Here is a 16,417-nt window from a genome sequence, read left to right on the forward strand (position 1 = left end):
ATAAATACAAGTTGTTGTGGTGCATTTTGATTTATGTCATTGCACAATGTGTTTCAAGACAAAATAGAAAAAAAGTTTGCCAAATTATTTTTAAAGTAATTTGCCATTAATTTCCCCTGCAGAAATTCAACCCCATTAACTCCTTTATTTGAATGGTGTGACCCTAAGTTGAGCATTTCCAAATACAATAGTGTTTTAATGCCATGCGCCCATGAATAGCATTATGTATGGATGTTGGCAGATACAAATGTAATTTAACCCATAGTGAAATCAGACGCTATACCCTTTCAAGCACACATCACATTTTGAAATCCAACCACCATATAGTGAAACCCTGTTATACAGCGAGTCATATAATTTGCTGATAGTTATACTGATAGAGTTAGAAGAGGTAGGATTGGAGGAGGCTCGTGTGGCTCCAGCATTGACCAGTTGGGCCGAATGGCCGGTTTCTGTGCTGTAAAATCTATGCAATATTTATACTATATTCTTAAAATGTACATATACAGACAAGTGTCACACCAAGTTTCAAATTTAGATTTCCAACAATTATTCCAGATCTTAAAAGCCTGATTGTTTATAAACATGTATTTCTATTCGAGACTGAGTATCACATTTGCCGGAATATTCTCACTACTATGTGGGCGGGGTTGGAGGTGAGTCGACAGTAAAAGTTGCAGAAAATGCGAGCGCGTGGGGAATGCGGCATCATCCCGCCTCCTTGCGCCTTTAACTCAGGCGCATTTGCCAGCGATCCACGGACCCGAACGGGAGAGCTGAGTGACCTAATTAAGCTCATTAAATCCTTGTTGTGAGACCCTTAACAGGGATTTTAACCAGAGCTTTTGATTTTTACTGGATGACCACGGGAATCACGCAGCTCGCAAACCACGTCTGTCAACCTGAGGCGCAAGCTCTGTGGCTATTGTGCGAGGTCGTTAATGCAGAGCATGGAAATCCAAATAAATACTGCCACATGCTTACTTGCCTAAGGGAAAGGCTCTTGCTGACTCCATTTTGAGCACAGATTTAGGTGTCTAGAGTTTGCAAGTCTGTTCTGCAACCTCGGAAGCCATTCTCATCACATTGCTAATAACTATGACAACATTGACAGATTGGTCCTCTGATCTCTATTTGACCTTCCATCTATTACATCAGTATGGGTGCCATTTATACTGTCTCACTTAGTGTTAGCCAGTGGCCCAGTGGGTAGCACCCTCAACTCTGAGTCCGAAGGTTGTGGATTCAAGTTCCACTCCAGGGACATAAATCTAGGCTGACACTCCAGTGCAGTGCTGAAGGAGTGCTGCACTGACAGAGGTGCCGTTTTCAGATGAGACATTAAACTGAGGCCCCGTCTGCTCTCTCAGGTTAACTTAAAAGATCACATGGCACTATTTTGCAGGGGAGTTATCCCTGGTGTCCTGGCCAATAGTTATCCCTCAATCCAGGCGGCTCTAGATTTGTTTGTCCCACCCTTTTTCATCATCCCTTTTGTCATTAAATCTCTTCTGCCTTCCACCCTATCACAGACCTTCCCTTTTGTTCTTTCCTCCCCATCTCCATTTCCCTGCCTCTGCACTAGCTTAAAACCTGTTGTATCTCTAACTTTTTCCAGTTCTGATGAAAGGTCATCGACCTGAAAGGTTAATTCTGGGAAAGAGGGAAAAAAGTTAAGTAGATGCTGCCTACCCTGCTGAGTATAGCCAGCATTTTCTGTTTTTTCAGATTCCAGCATCCGCATCTGAAAAAACAGATTCTTTTGTATTAGAGCAAATCAACAAAGTTTGCCTTTATAAGAAGTCTGAGACAAACAAGAAGTTTTAACACCTTACTGGGTTATGGTTTGAAATTGTTGAACTCGATATCGAGTTCAGAAGACTGTAAAGTGCCTAAACGAAAGATGAGGTGCTGTTCCTCAAGCTTACGTTGAGTTGCATTGGAACAGTGTAAGAGGCCGAGGACAGAGAGATCAGAGTGGGAGTGGAGCGGAGAATTAAAGTGACAGATGAACAGAAGCTCGGGGCCATGCTTATGGACTGAACGGAGGCATTCTGCAAAGCGGTCACCCAATCTGCATTTAATCTCCCAATGTAGAGGAGACCACATCGTGAGCATCGAATACAGTGTAATAAATTGAAAAGTACAAGTAAATCGCTGTTTCACCTGAAAGGAGTGTTTGGCGCCCAGGTCAGTGGCAAGGGAGGAGGTAAAAGGGTAGATGTTGCATCTCCTGCGCTTGCACGGGAAGGTGAGGGGATGCTGGAGGTGATTGAGGAGTGGACCAGGGTGTCGCAGAGGGAGAGGACCCTCTCTCCACAGATGCTGCCGACCCTGCTGAGTATATCCAGCATTTTCTGTTTTTATTTCAGATTCCAGCATCTGCAGTATTTTGCTTTTGTATTGGAGCAAATCAACAAAGTTTGCCTTTATAAGAAGTCTGAGACAAACAAGAAGTTTTAGCACCTTACTAGTGACTCTCCTGTGGCCCTGTTCACAGTTATATGGACAAGGTGCTTTGTCTTTTAGCTGTGCTTCATTTAAAAAAAAGAGAAAAGTTGCAGTGCCACCTTTAGAATGAATAAGATTAACAGGCCTTCTTATAATACTGGGTTTTCAACGTTACAACACCATCCTATGGCAGAAGTAAGAATAACAGGCATTACTCTTAACAGCATTATACACTCGAGGATGAACATAATGGGGGTGAAATTGGGCTCCTGTGCGCCTGCCGTTAGCACCTCCGCGGGGCACTAACGGGACGCAAATGGGTTTTCGCACAGACACAGCGAGAACATTTCCCCTGTAACTGTACTTTTTTTGCAGACACAGGTCACTTATTTTAATGACAACCTTTGATAAAGATCAAAGGAATAAATGATGGTTATTTTATTGAACAGCATTTGTCTTTGATGAGGCAAAGTGCTGCAGTTCAGCGGGACTGGGGGTACTTGTGCAAGAAACACAAAAGGTTAGTATGCAGGTACAGCAAGTGATCAGGAAGACCAATGGAATCTTGGCCTTGATTGCAAAGGGGATGAAGTATAAAAGCTCGGACGTCTTGCTACAGTTGTACAGGGTATTGGTGAGGCCACACCTGGAATAATGTGTGCAGTTTTGGTTTCCATATTTACAAAATTATATATTTGCTTTGGAGGCAGTTCGGAGAAGGTTTACTAGGTTGATTCCGGAGATGAGGGGGTTGACATGAGGAAAGGTTGAGTAGATTGGGCATCTACTCATTGGAATGCAGAAGAATGAGAGGTAAGCTTATCAAAACGTATAAGATTATGAGAGGACTTGACAAGGTGGATGCAGAGAGGATGTTTCCACTGATAGGGGAGACTAAAACTAGAGGGCATAATCTTAGAATAAGGGGCCGCCCATTTAAAACTGAGATGAAGAAGAATTTCTTCTCTCAGAGGGTTGTAGATCTGTGGAATTCGCTGCCTCAGAGAGCTGGGACATTGAATAAATTTAAGACAGAACTAGACAGTTTCTTAAACGATAAGGGAATAAGGGGTTATGGAGAGCGGGCAGGGAAGTGGATCTGAATCCATGATTGGATCAGCCATGATTGTATTAAATGGCGGAGCAGGCTTGAGGGGCTGTATGGCCTACTCCTGCTTCTATTTCTTATGTTCTAATCAACATAACAAAAACAGATTATCTGGTCATTATCACATAGCTGTTTGTGGGAGCTTGCTGTGCGCAAATTGGCTATCGCATTTCCCACTTTACAACAGCGACTACACTCCAAAAGTACTTCATTGACTGTACAGCGCTTTGAGATGTCCGGTGCTTGAAAGGCATTATATAAATGCAATCCATCGGAGCAGGCCGGGGAGCGGAAGGTGCAGTGTGGCAGCATACCACTCCAGGGAGCAGCAAGTGCTGGAGCAGGAGAGCAACGGCAGTGAAGAGGGACGTCACCAAGATCCAGGTCGGTGATTGGAGCATGGGTAGGTACAGCAGGAGCGGCGAGGTCAGGGCGAAGGAGCGGCGAGAGATTGTAGAGGGATATGATCGGGGCCAAGGAGGGTGCGAGTTCTGGCCCCAGAAGATCCGAGGGTCCAGGGGCAGCACGGGCCAGCCCAAACTGCAATATTAAAGTCACCAGCGCCCTCAACTTATTTGCCTCAGGCTCCTTCCAGGGATCTGCAGCAGACATTTGCGGCATCTCGCAGTGGGTCGCCCACCGATGCATCACACAGGTCACTGATGCCCTGTTTAATAAGTCAGCCAATTATGTGAACTTTGCCTCTGATGAAGCCAGTGTTATTGGGCCCAAAAAGTGCGCCTAAAAAAATCCTCGGTATTCTCCACCTACTTGCAGGTCCTCTGGCCCTCGGCGCAGCCAGCACGAGCTGTGGGGGGGGCGGAGCCAGGTCCCGGCGCTGAAAACAGTGCCGGGACCTCTGCACATGTGCGCTACAGTGGGCACGCAAGTGCAGTAGCTCCAGGCGCTGAACTGTGTGGGAGGGGCCCGAAGCACGCAGCCCCTAGCCCTGGCCGAATGGCCTCACTGGGGCTGCGTGAATAAGGCTCCTCCCACGGCCAGCTCCTGCTCTCCCGCCCCCCCCCCGACCAGACCCAACACCCGCTCCCCCCCCCCTGCCTCCGGACCAGACCAGACCCGACACCCGCGCCCCCTCCCCCCCCCCGACTGACCCGACGCAACCCGCGCTCCTGTTCCCGCTCCCCGACTGGACCCGACCCGCGCTCCTGTTCCCACTCCCCGACTCCCCGACTGGACCCGACCCGACCCGCGCTCCCGCCACCCGACCCGACCCCCCCCACTGGACCCGACCCGACTCCCGCTCCCGGACTGGATCCGACCTGACCTCCCCCACTCCCTCCCTCTCTCTCCCTCCTCCCCCCTCTCTCCCTCTCTCTCTCTCCCCCCCTCTCCCTCTCTCTCTCTCCCCCCCTCTCTCCCTCTCTCTCCCCCCCCCTCTCTCTCCCCCCCCTCTCTCTCCCTCTCTCTCTCTCCCCCCTGACCCGAACCGAACCTCCCCGACCCGACCCGACCCAACCCAATGCCACCTACCTGTAAATCTGGTGCTGGGGACGGGCCCTGCCCGAAGTCTCGGGCCGGCCCGTTCAGCCTTCGGTCCCGAAAGGCCTGCCTGAATCACTTTCACACAGGTAGGAAGATGGTTTATTTAATCTTTTCTTTGCTTATAAATGTTTATTCAGGTTGGATTTATTTGTATAATATTTGTATAAGTATAAATAAGGATTTATTATAGAATTTAATGACTTCCCTTCCCCCCCACCTTGTTCTGGACGCCTAATTTGTAACCTGCGCCTGATTTTTTAATGTGTAGAACAGGTTTTTTCAGTTCTACAAAAATCTTCACTTGCTCCATTCTACTTTAGTTTGGAGTACATTTTCACTGTGGAAACTTTCAAATCAGGCGTCAGTGGCCGGACACGCCCCCTTTTGAAGAAAAAATTCTGTTCCAAAGTAGAACTGTTCTACCTGACTAGAACTGCAGAAAAAAAAATGTGGAGAATTGCGATTTCTAAGATAGTCCGTTCTCCACCAGTTGCTCCTAAAAATCAGGCGCAAATCATGTGGAAACTTGGGCCCATAGAGTGGGCACTCAGCTTTGCCACTCTGGATGGCTTCCTGCAGGTGCAGGGCATCATCAACTGCACACATGTGGCCATCAGGGCACCTTCATACCACCTACGAATGTTTGTGAACCACAAGGGCTTCCATTCCCTCAATGTGCAGCTCATCTCCAACTACAGGTGAAGCGTCCGAAATCCAGAAACCTCAGGACCGAGACCATTCCAGATTTTGGATATTTCCCGATTTCGGAATGTCTTTCCGACGTCTCAGAACCAGAAACGCCTGGACGAGGTAAGGAGGTGGGGGGGGGGTGCCGTGGTAAGGAGCAGGGGGGGGCTGAGGTAAGGAGCGGGGGGGGCCGTGGTAAGGAGTGGGGGGGCCGTGGTAAGGAGTGGGGGGGCCGTGGTAAGGAGTGGGGGGGGCCGTGGTAAGGAGTGGGGGGGGGCCGTGGTAAGGAGGTGGGGGGGCCGTGGTAAGGAGTGGGGGGGCCGTGGTAAGAAGTGGGGGGGCCGTGGTAAGGAGGTGGGGGGGGGCCGAGGTAAGGAGTGGGGGGGGGTCGAGGTAAGGAGCGGGCGGGGGGCTGAGGTAAGGAGGGGGGGGCTGTGGTAAGGAGCAGGGGGGCGCTGAGGTAAGGAGCGGGGGGGGGCCGAGGTAAGGAGCGGGGGGGGGGAGGCCGAGGTAAGGAGCAGGGGGGGGGGAGCCAAGGTAAGGAGTGGGGGGGGGCCGAGGTAAGGAGCGGGGTCGGGGGCCGAGGTAAAGAGGTGAGGGAGGGGGGCTGAGGTAAGGAGTGCTGGGGGGGCCGAGGTAAAGAGGTGAGGGAGGGGGGCTGAGGTAAGGAGCGGGGGGTCCAGCAAGTGGCTGAGCCTGGGGTGTCCGGCAAGGCCTGGAGAGTCCAGCGTACGCGGGGCCTGGGGCGGGGGGGGGCGGGGTTTGACGTTTCCGGGTTCAGCAGCGTCGGCTGCAGCTCAGGGGTCGGGGGTCCCAGGTCAGGGGTTGGCGGCCGGGAAAAACCCTGCATTGAAGACCTGCAAAAAAGGTAAGTTAAAGTTTTTATTTTTTAATTCTTTTTCAGCGATTTAGTAGGTAAGGGTTTTGTAAATGTTTTGTGACTTTTTGTTTTTTGTAATTTTTGGCGGGTGTTTTTCCCCCTCCATAGGCCCAACTTGCAGGCGGAATCAGTTTAAAAAAATGTCCGGATTTCGGAACATTTTCCGGATTCCGGACGACCCCACCACGGATCAGCCCAGTGTCCGAATTCCGGAACATTCCGAATTTCGAAATTTCGGATTTCGGATGCTCAACCTGTACAGGAAGATCATCAGGCATGTGTGCACCAAATTCCCCGGGAGCTGTCATGACTCTTTCAACCTGCACCAGTCCACCCTCCCTCAGCTCTCCGCACTGCCAAACATACTAACTGTTATGTATGCATGTTAATGTATGTGCTGTATCACTAGACCACTGAATGTACCGTCACCCTGTATACACTATACCTGTACCACCAGAAGGTGCTGCTGCTGGAGACCTAAGGGTCACCAATACACTGCAGGTAACCAAGTGTAAAAGGGAGCTCACTTCTTGGTGTCCTCACTCTGGGAGCTGCAATAAGGGTCACTACAGTTCAAGTACTATACCCTTACCTTGTGGAGTCGTTATTAGAATGCTTGCATATACTACAACTGGCGACGAGGTTATGAATTTCCATGCACAATATATCTAACCAAAGCAACTTCCAACAATTTGCTGATGGGGAAGATTGGGATGCCTTTGTAGAAAGGCTAGAACACTTTTTCATCGCTGGGGACTCACCGACCTCGCTGGTGGACAACCGCAGGGCCATCCTGCTCAGCAGTTGTGGGCCCAATGTCCACGGCCTCATCAGGGACCTGCTAGCCCCAGCGAAGACAACAACCAAGACCTATGCGAAGCTCCTAACTTTAATACAAGAACAACTCAAACCTAAAGAGAGCATTCTCACAGCCAGACACCGGTTCTACACTCACAGGCGGCCCAAAGGCCAAGAAATTGCTAAATATGCTACAAGTCTAAGAAGATTGGTTGCACCATGTGATTTTGTCGACCACCTCACCGAAGCACTAAGGGACATCTTCGTTATTGGAATCGGCCACGAGGGCCTCCTCCATAAGCTGCTCTCTGCGGACACTACGGTCACCCTGCAGAAGGCAATCAAAGTGAGCCAGACATTCATGATTTCGGTCTGCGACTCCAAAAGGATGATGGCTCACCCCCAGGACTCTAACCTGACGAGTACAGTGAACCGAATGGCGCCTTTCAGAGACAAGATTGCTGCCCGTGTCCCACAACCCTGAGTCCGCCGCATTGGGCCAACCAGCTAGCCCCGCGCTGACGCTGTGGAGAAAACCACAGGGCCCACCAGTGCCGATACAAAGACTTTACCTGCAAAGGCTGCAACACTAAAGGTCACCTTCAGCAAATGTGTAGAAGAAGTTTTACTCACCAAGTCGCTGAAGAGATGGCCGATCACCCGGGCTCCAGCACTGATGAAGACGAAGCAAGGGATTTTACCGGATAAAGGGAGGTTACGCCGAGGGGGGAGGAGGTTAGTGCCCTGGGCCGGCACGATGTGTCGGCGGGCCCCAGCGGGCTGAGTGTTGGCAGACTGAGTGTCGGCAGGCTGAGTGTCAGCAGACCCCAGTGGGCTGAGTGTTGGCAGGCTGAGTGTCAGCGAGCTATGCCCTTCCAACCACACTTCCTTCTATTTCCACCCCCGAAAAAGCTCTCCCCAAAGTTGCTTACAGTTGTACTTTCAAGTTTCCAACTGTCTAGACTTTGGCTCTCCATTTACCATGATATTTCTACAGCTATCAATCTGCTTAACCACTCCCTCTTCTTTTTTTCTTTACTCTCTCCTATGCTGGTCATTTCCCAGTATGGCCCCCACTTTCACTCCCTCAAGTCCAAGAATCACAGACCTGACCGTATCTGATGCACAACTAGTTTAGTCATGCATTATGAGATCTGACTGGACCACATCAAGCACTATCAAGCCTCTGCTAAAACTGCTGACGACTCCAGAATCATCGTTGAGAGCAAAGATAGCCCATAGCTTCTTTTCTGCACACTTACCGTCTCTGTAAACCCTTCTCCTCTGCCCCTCCACCCTCACTTCCAATAACATGTGTGAGAAGTTCAGAGAGTTCTTTGGCACTAAAATTACGAGCATCTGTTCAATTGCCTCTGCTGCTTCCTTTCCCTTATCCCCCAAGGTAAATCTCCATCAAGGTCCCCTCCTACCTCAGCCCTGAACCCATGTCTTTTTCAAGTTTCTCTAACTCTTCTCATGCCCTCTTCAAGCTCATTTTGTCCTTGAAACACGTCTCCTGTTCCCTTGGCCCCATTCCCACTAAACTGCCGAGCACCGAGCCTCCCTTCCTGGCCTCAATGCTTGCTGATATGTAAAAAAACTCCCTGTTCTTCAGGTATTGTACGCCTCCCTTTCAAAACCAGCAAAACCATCCTCCTTAAAAAAAGCCTCGTGGACCCCTCAGTTGCAGTTTACTGCGGCATCTCCATCCTCCTTTACCATTCCTTGAACGTGTTGTCACCTCCCATATCTATGCCCAATTTTTCCACAACTCCATGTTTGAATCTGTCAAATTAGAATTCCCTCTCACCACTGCACTGGAACAGCCCGAATCAAAATCATAAATGATATCCTCTGTGACTGTAACCGTTGTACGCTTTCCCTCCTCGCCCTCCTTGACCTCTGCAGCCAATGACATGGTCAATCATACTATCCAACTCTAAGGATTAGCTTCTGTTGTTGAGCTGAGTGGGACTGCTCTCACTTGGTTCCACTCTTATCTATCAAATCATAGCCAGAGCATTTCTAACAATTGCTTCTCTTTTTGCCCCTTCATCATTACCTCTGGAGTCTTCCAAGGATCAATCCTTTTCCTCATCCACATGTTGCCTCTTGGCAGCATCATCCACTGACATGGGGTCAACTTCCATATGTGTTGTCCGCCTGTTTGTCTGATATCCAATCTTGGATGAGTTGTAATTTCCTTCAGTTAAACATTGGGACGACTAAAGCCATCATCGCCTGCCGCCATCACAAACTCCGTTCCTTTGCCATTGACTTTTTCAACCCTGAGCTGAACTTCCAACCACATCAATTGCAAATAATGGCCCCCTGGATTAATTAATCAATTAATACCTCAGACCATCTTTGTGTGGACTAAGACACACTTACACCTTGAGCAGTCCTTTCCCAGACAACATGTCTGTTCTGAGTTAATAGCTTTCTGCTGAAAACATGTCCTTATGACCTGGAGCATTAACCCCTTATATGCTACTTCTAACAGTGTAAAATATAAGCTTAACATTGAGTAAAGATGAATAAATACATTTTATCATGAGGTTACTAATCATAATATTGGACCAGAATTTGCTGACAAAATAATGGCGAGTTTAATGAACACACCGTTATTAATGTGTAAATCATCCAGTAATTTGTGGTGAGGAAGAGATACCCCATGGATTGCGAATCACCACATATTGCTGGATGATTTGCGTCACTCCTCTGTCAGCCTCGCAAACATGGGAGCTCACCCACAACCTTCCACATGAGATTCAATAAATTGCTGGATTTGCACGTTAATTCGCAATTAAACTTGCCACAGAAAGTTAGGGCTGGTACTTAATAGCATAAGTACCCTTTTAATGATGGGATTTATGTTCCTGCAATAACATTCAACCTCTCCAGCCTAGAAAGGAAACAATTGAAACTGTGGAATCTCATTCATACAGGTAATAAATGAATCTTAGTGATTTTTAATATTTTCAATTAGAATTTTTAATTGTTTTTCTTACTTTTCCTTCTGTCTCTTTTTTCTCTCTCATAATCCAAATCCTTCTTTCTCTTTAGTTCTCTTTCTGTACCTGATTTGACATTAATTCATCCTATTTCCTCCTCAGTCATCCTGCATTTCTTTCTCAATCCTAAAACCTCATTGGCTAAGGAGATAGACTGTTGGTCCCATCCTTCAGTAAGGTCCCAGATGCCCCATTGCCCTCACCACGGGCCCAAGTTTCCGCCCTCTGGAAAAACGACGCATCTTTATAAGGTGCGCCGACTTTCTGGAAGAAAAAGGGCGCTGAAAACTTACCTTGTGATTCTCCGGTCTCCTCAGGACATCTTCGTGCTCGGCGTGGCGCAGCACAAGGGGTCGGAGGCGGAGCCAGGTCCCGGTGCTGAAAACAGTGTCTGGACCTCTGCACATGCGCGTTAGAGTGTGCGCGCATGTGCAGTAGCTCCAGGCCCCCGAGGCTGTGTGGGAGGAGCCCGAAGCATGCCGCCCCTAGCCCTGGCCGAATGGGCTCACCAGGGTGGTGAAGATCAGACTCGGGCCTCCCTCCTTTTCAGCTTCAGCTTCAGCTCCCGCTCCCCCCCCCCCCCCACTCCCACCCGTTCAGGTCCCGCTCCGGCTCCCCTCCCTCTTCTCCTCCCCGCCCCTCTCCACCCCCTCCCTCCCCTCACCCCTCCCCTCTCTCCCCCTTTCCTTTCTCCCCCTACCTCCCCTCATCCCCTCTCCTCCCTCCTCTCCCCTTTCCTCTCTCCCCCTCCCTCCCCTCACCCCCTCCCCTCCCCCCTCTCCTCTTCCCCCACCCTCTCCTCTCCTCCCCCACTCCTCTCCTCCCTCCTCCCTGTTTTTTAATTTTTTTTTGATTTATCGGTTGATTTATTGATTTATTTATCATTTATTATTGATGATGGCTCTTTATTTGTAAAAGTGAAGTGTTTAATGTTTGTAAACTTCCCTGCCCTCCCCCCCATCTCTCGTTCCCTACGCCTGATTTCTAAGTGTAGGCAAGGTTTTTCTGAGCGTCCAAAAATCTACATTTACTCCATTCTAAGTTAGTTTGGAGTAAGTTTTCGCTGCCTAACCTTGCAATACAGGCGTAAGTGGCTGGACACGCCTCCTTTTGGGAAAAAAAATCTGTTCTAAAATGGAACTATTCTAACTCACTAGAACTGGAGCAAACTAAATGCCGAGAATTGCAATTTCTAAGATGCTCCATTCTAAACTAGTTGCTCCAAAAAAATAGGAGCAACTCAGGCCGAAACTTGAGCCCCACGTTACTATTAGCTAACACTTGGAGCACAAAAAAATTTCGAGCTGAAGGGTGAGGGAAAAAGTTTAACTAACAGGCCACACCATGAGATGCCCTGCTCCAGTAAATTATGGGCCATTGTAACATACCAACAACCAAATAGGTCCAGGGACAATGGCCGATACATGTTTGGTCAGTCCATCATTGGAATTTTTAAGAAAGTGAGTGTGTTGTTGATGGTCTGCTGTTCCACCAACTTTTACTGCACCCTGTATTGGGCTCCTGAAAAGTACACACGGAACCTGTCTGAACTCACAGCTTCCGAGCCCGAGTCTTTCTGTTTGCATGGCTTAATAAGAGCATAAGAAAACACAGAATGAAGAAAAGGCTATTTTATCCATTAAGGCTTGTTGTTCCACAGGCCAAGTTCAATTATGGACTGTACCCAACTCAGTTAATCTTCTGAGGGAAGGCTCGGAAAAGTTTCTCCTTACCACCACAACCCTCCCACCCCGCCCCAGCCCCCAAACCAGGAAAATCACGTGAAGCTCCGAGATACATATCTGCTCTCCCATCCAACACCCTCGGTTCGCTATCTTCAGTGACGTTTCTGTGGTGGCAACAGCTAAGAAACCATCATGTTTCAAATAGCATTCGATTAGCTCCATCTGTGCTTCTCACTGTAAAATGCAGTCTCATTCCTAACAATTTATTCCTCCGGTTCTTTTTTTTTAAAGGAGTTAATTAACAGCAGTAACTCTTTTATCTGAGACTCTACTCCGTATATTTACAACTCCATGGGAAAAAAACAATTTCTTTTAATCTCAAGTCTTGCTTGAGGCTTGTTAATTTTAGTCTTATGTCTTTACTACCATGCTCACAGTCCAAGTAAAATAACCTGCTTGCATCAACATTACCCATTCCTCTCTTTATCTATTTGTTTTATCAAAGGGACATTCTCTCCTTATCTCTCATGAGAAACTAATTTTAAAGCAGGAAGGAAATCCAGTTAAGTTTAACTAAATCTCTGTGCATTCTATGTCACATCATCATACTAGCTTGTGGTGGCTAGTTTGTTATACTGAGCCACTTTGAATGCCCCATTTACATTGTCGGATTGGGCTTCAGATTATCAGCGGCAACATAGAAAGACCATCAGTGAGAAAAATATTTAACTCACTCATGACCAGGATAAGTTGTGGTCTGCAACGGTTCATTCTTCTGGAGTTTGCAGTTGCTACTGCTACTTAGTGACTGAATTTAATTAAACTGTAAAATCTAATAGCTGTTATTTTCAATTTATACTTATTTTGATTTGTAATGTACATCCCTCTAACATTTTTCTTTTTCAAAAGCATTTCCTCCCTCCAGTCTTTCTTCCTCCTTTGAAGGGTCCAACACATGCTGGGATACCATCACACAGATTAACGCCCTCTGGTACCTCCTGCAAGTGACTGTTCTTCATATCTGACCCATGGAACTGTAGCAGGCATCTATGTAACCTGTCCACATAATATGACCCTTTTAGCACCGGTATGATTAAGGTGAATCTGTGCTGCACCGCTTCCAAGGCCAATCTATCCTTCCTGAGGTGCGGTGCTTAGAACTGAACGCAGTACTCAATCACAGCATAACCAATCTCCTGACTGGCAATTTGGGTGGACATAATAGGGGCTAAAGTTGAAAACAGGTGCCAATAGCGCGATGTGCAATTAGCCCTTGCCGTTGAGTTCGATACAGGCAATACGTTAACCTCATGCTGCCTGATAATTTGCATGATAGTAGCGTGTAGACCAACACTGAACATGTTGCTGAGTGGCTGCATGTCTCAGCAGGGGGCCTGAGTTTGTTCGAGGCTAGCAGAACTTAAAGCAAGCCTGCACCTCTTAAAGGGGAGGTACATTCTGGCCGGAGCAGCTGTTATAAGTGGCTGGAGAAGACATTCTGAGCAGGAAGACAAAGTACTAATGGCACAGCAAAGGAGAGCATGGGCTCCAAGATCATCCAATGCAGCACTGGAGTTGTTGATGCAGGAGGTGGACAGGAGGAGAGAGGTCCTCTATCCATAGGGGGCCAGGAGGCCCTCCAGACAAACTGTGATAAAGCAATGGGAGCAGATAGCCATCACGGTCAATGCCAGGAGTGTAACCACGAGGACCTGGATGCAGAGCCGCAAGAAGTTTAGTGACTTCACTCGAGTAGTCAAGGCGAGTGAATTCATCTTCAAATGCCATCTCCTTACAACTGAACCACTAGCCTCAGATACTGCTCAATTAACCACCTCCCTTCACTCACCTACCAACAATCTCTATCAAACACGACTTATACTTCACTTTCATAGCTTCACCTCACCCTCACACACTTATCTCTGCTGCAAGCTTCATACCCACAACTCACAGCTTGCACACACTGCCAGCTATTCAACCATGGCAGGCACATCACCCAAACACATTGTACCACACTCACTGACACACTTCCCTCTCGCTTGCAGGACAAGGTGGCTCATAACTGGGGGCAGCAGGGGTTATCCGCAGGGAGACTGCACGAGCTGCATGATCTAACCCCCCCATGGAGGAGACGATGCTGGAGATTAATGGGGCGGCCATCGCTGAGCCCTTGGCCAGCGGTGGGGCTGAAACAGTCGAAGATGACGACATCCTCATATCTAGTTGTCTTGCTCGTCTCACAATTTCTTCTGATTTACAAGTTACAGATGGTGTAGAAACATAGAAACATCGAAAATAGGTGTAGGAGTAGGCCATTCGGCCCTTCGAGCCTGCACCGCCATTCAATGAGTTCATGGCTGAACATGCAACTTCAGTACTCCATTCCTGCTTTCTCGCCATACCCCTTGATCTCCCTAGTAGTAAGGACTATATCTAACTCCTTTTTGAATATATTTAGTGAATTGGCCTCAACAACTTTCTGTGGTAGAGAATTCCACAGGTTCACCACTCTCTGGGTGCAGAAGTTTCTCCTCATCTCGGTCCTAAATGGCTTACCCCTTATCCTTAGACTGTGACCCCTGGTTCTGGACTTCCCCAACATTAATAAGAACATAAGAACATAAGAACATAAGAATTAGGAACAGGGGTAGGCCATCTAGCCCCTCGAGCCTGCTCCGCCACCCAACAAGATCATGGCTGATCTGGCCGTGGACTCAGCTCCACTTACCCGCCCACTCCCCATAACCCTTAATTCCCTTATTGGTTAAAAATCTATCTATCTGTGATTTGAATACATTCAATGAGCTAGCCTCAACTGCTTCCTTGGGCAGAGAATTCCACAGATTCACAACCCTCTGGGAGAAGAAATTCCTTCTCAACTCGGTTTTAAATTGGCTCCCCCGTATTTTGAGGCTGTGCCCCCTAGTTTTAGTCTCCTCGACCAGTGGAAACAACCTCTCTGCCTCTATCCTGTCTATCCCCTTCATTATTTTAAATGTTTCAATAAGATCACCCCTCATCCTTCTGAACTCCCAACGAGTAAAGACCCAGTTTACTCAATCTATCATCATAAAGTAACCCCCTCACCTCCGGAATCATCCTAGTGAATCGTCTCTGTACCCCCTCCAAAGCTAGTATATCCTTCCTTAAGTAAGGTGACCAAAACTGCACGCAGTACTCCAGGTGTGGCCTCACCAATACCCTGTACAGTTGCAGCAGGACCTCCCTGCTTTTGTACTCCATCCCTCTCGCAATGAAGGCCAACATTCCATTTGCCTTCCTGATTACCTGCTGCACCTGCAAATTAACTTTTTGGGATTCATGCACAAGGACCCCCAGGTCCCTCTGCACCGCAGCATGTTGTAATTTCTCCCCATTCAAATAATATTCCCTTTTACTGTTTTTTTTCCCAAGGTGGATGACCTCACATTTTCCGACATTGTATTCCATCTGCCAAACCTTAGCCCATTCGCTTAACCTATCTAGATCTCTTTGCAGCCTCTCTGTGTCCTCTACACAACCCACTTTTACACTAATCTTTGTGTCATCTGCAAATTTTGTTACACTACACTCTGTCCCCTCTTCCAGGTCATCTATGTATATTGTAAACAGTTGTGGTCCCAGCACCGATCCCTGTGGCACACCACTAACCACCGATTTCCAACCTGAAAAGGACCCATTTATCCTGACTCTCTGCTTTCTGTTAGCCAGCCAATTCTCGATCCATGCTAATACATTTCCTCTGACTCCACGTAGCTTTATCTTCTGCAGTAACCTTTTGTGTGGCACCTTATCGAATGCCTTTTCAAAATCTAAATACACCACATCCATCAGTACACCTCTATCCACCATGCTCATTATATCCTCAAAGAATTCCAGTAAATTAGTTACACATGATTTCCCTTTCATGAATCCATGTTGCATCTGCTTGATTGCACTATTCCTATCTAGATGTCCCGCTATTTCTTCCTTAATGATAGCTTCAAGCATTTTCCCCACTACAGATGTTAAACTAACCGGCCTATAGTTACCTGCCTTTTGTCTGCCCCTTTTTTAAACAGAGGCGTTACATTAGCTGCTTTCCAATCCAATGGCACCTCCCCAGAGTCCAGAGAATTTTGGTAGATTATAACGAATGCATCTGCTATAACTTCCACCATCTCTTTTAATACCCTGGGATGCAATTCATCAGGAGCAGGGGACTTTACTACCTTGAGTCCCATTAGCCTGTCCAGCACTACCCCCCTAGTGATAGTGATTGTCTCAAGGTCCACCCTTCCCACATTCCCGT

The sequence above is a fragment of the Pristiophorus japonicus genome, chromosome 4 (genome assembly GCF_044704955.1).
Source record: "Pristiophorus japonicus isolate sPriJap1 chromosome 4, sPriJap1.hap1, whole genome shotgun sequence".
Classification (NCBI taxonomy): domain Eukaryota; kingdom Metazoa; phylum Chordata; class Chondrichthyes; family Pristiophoridae; genus Pristiophorus; species Pristiophorus japonicus.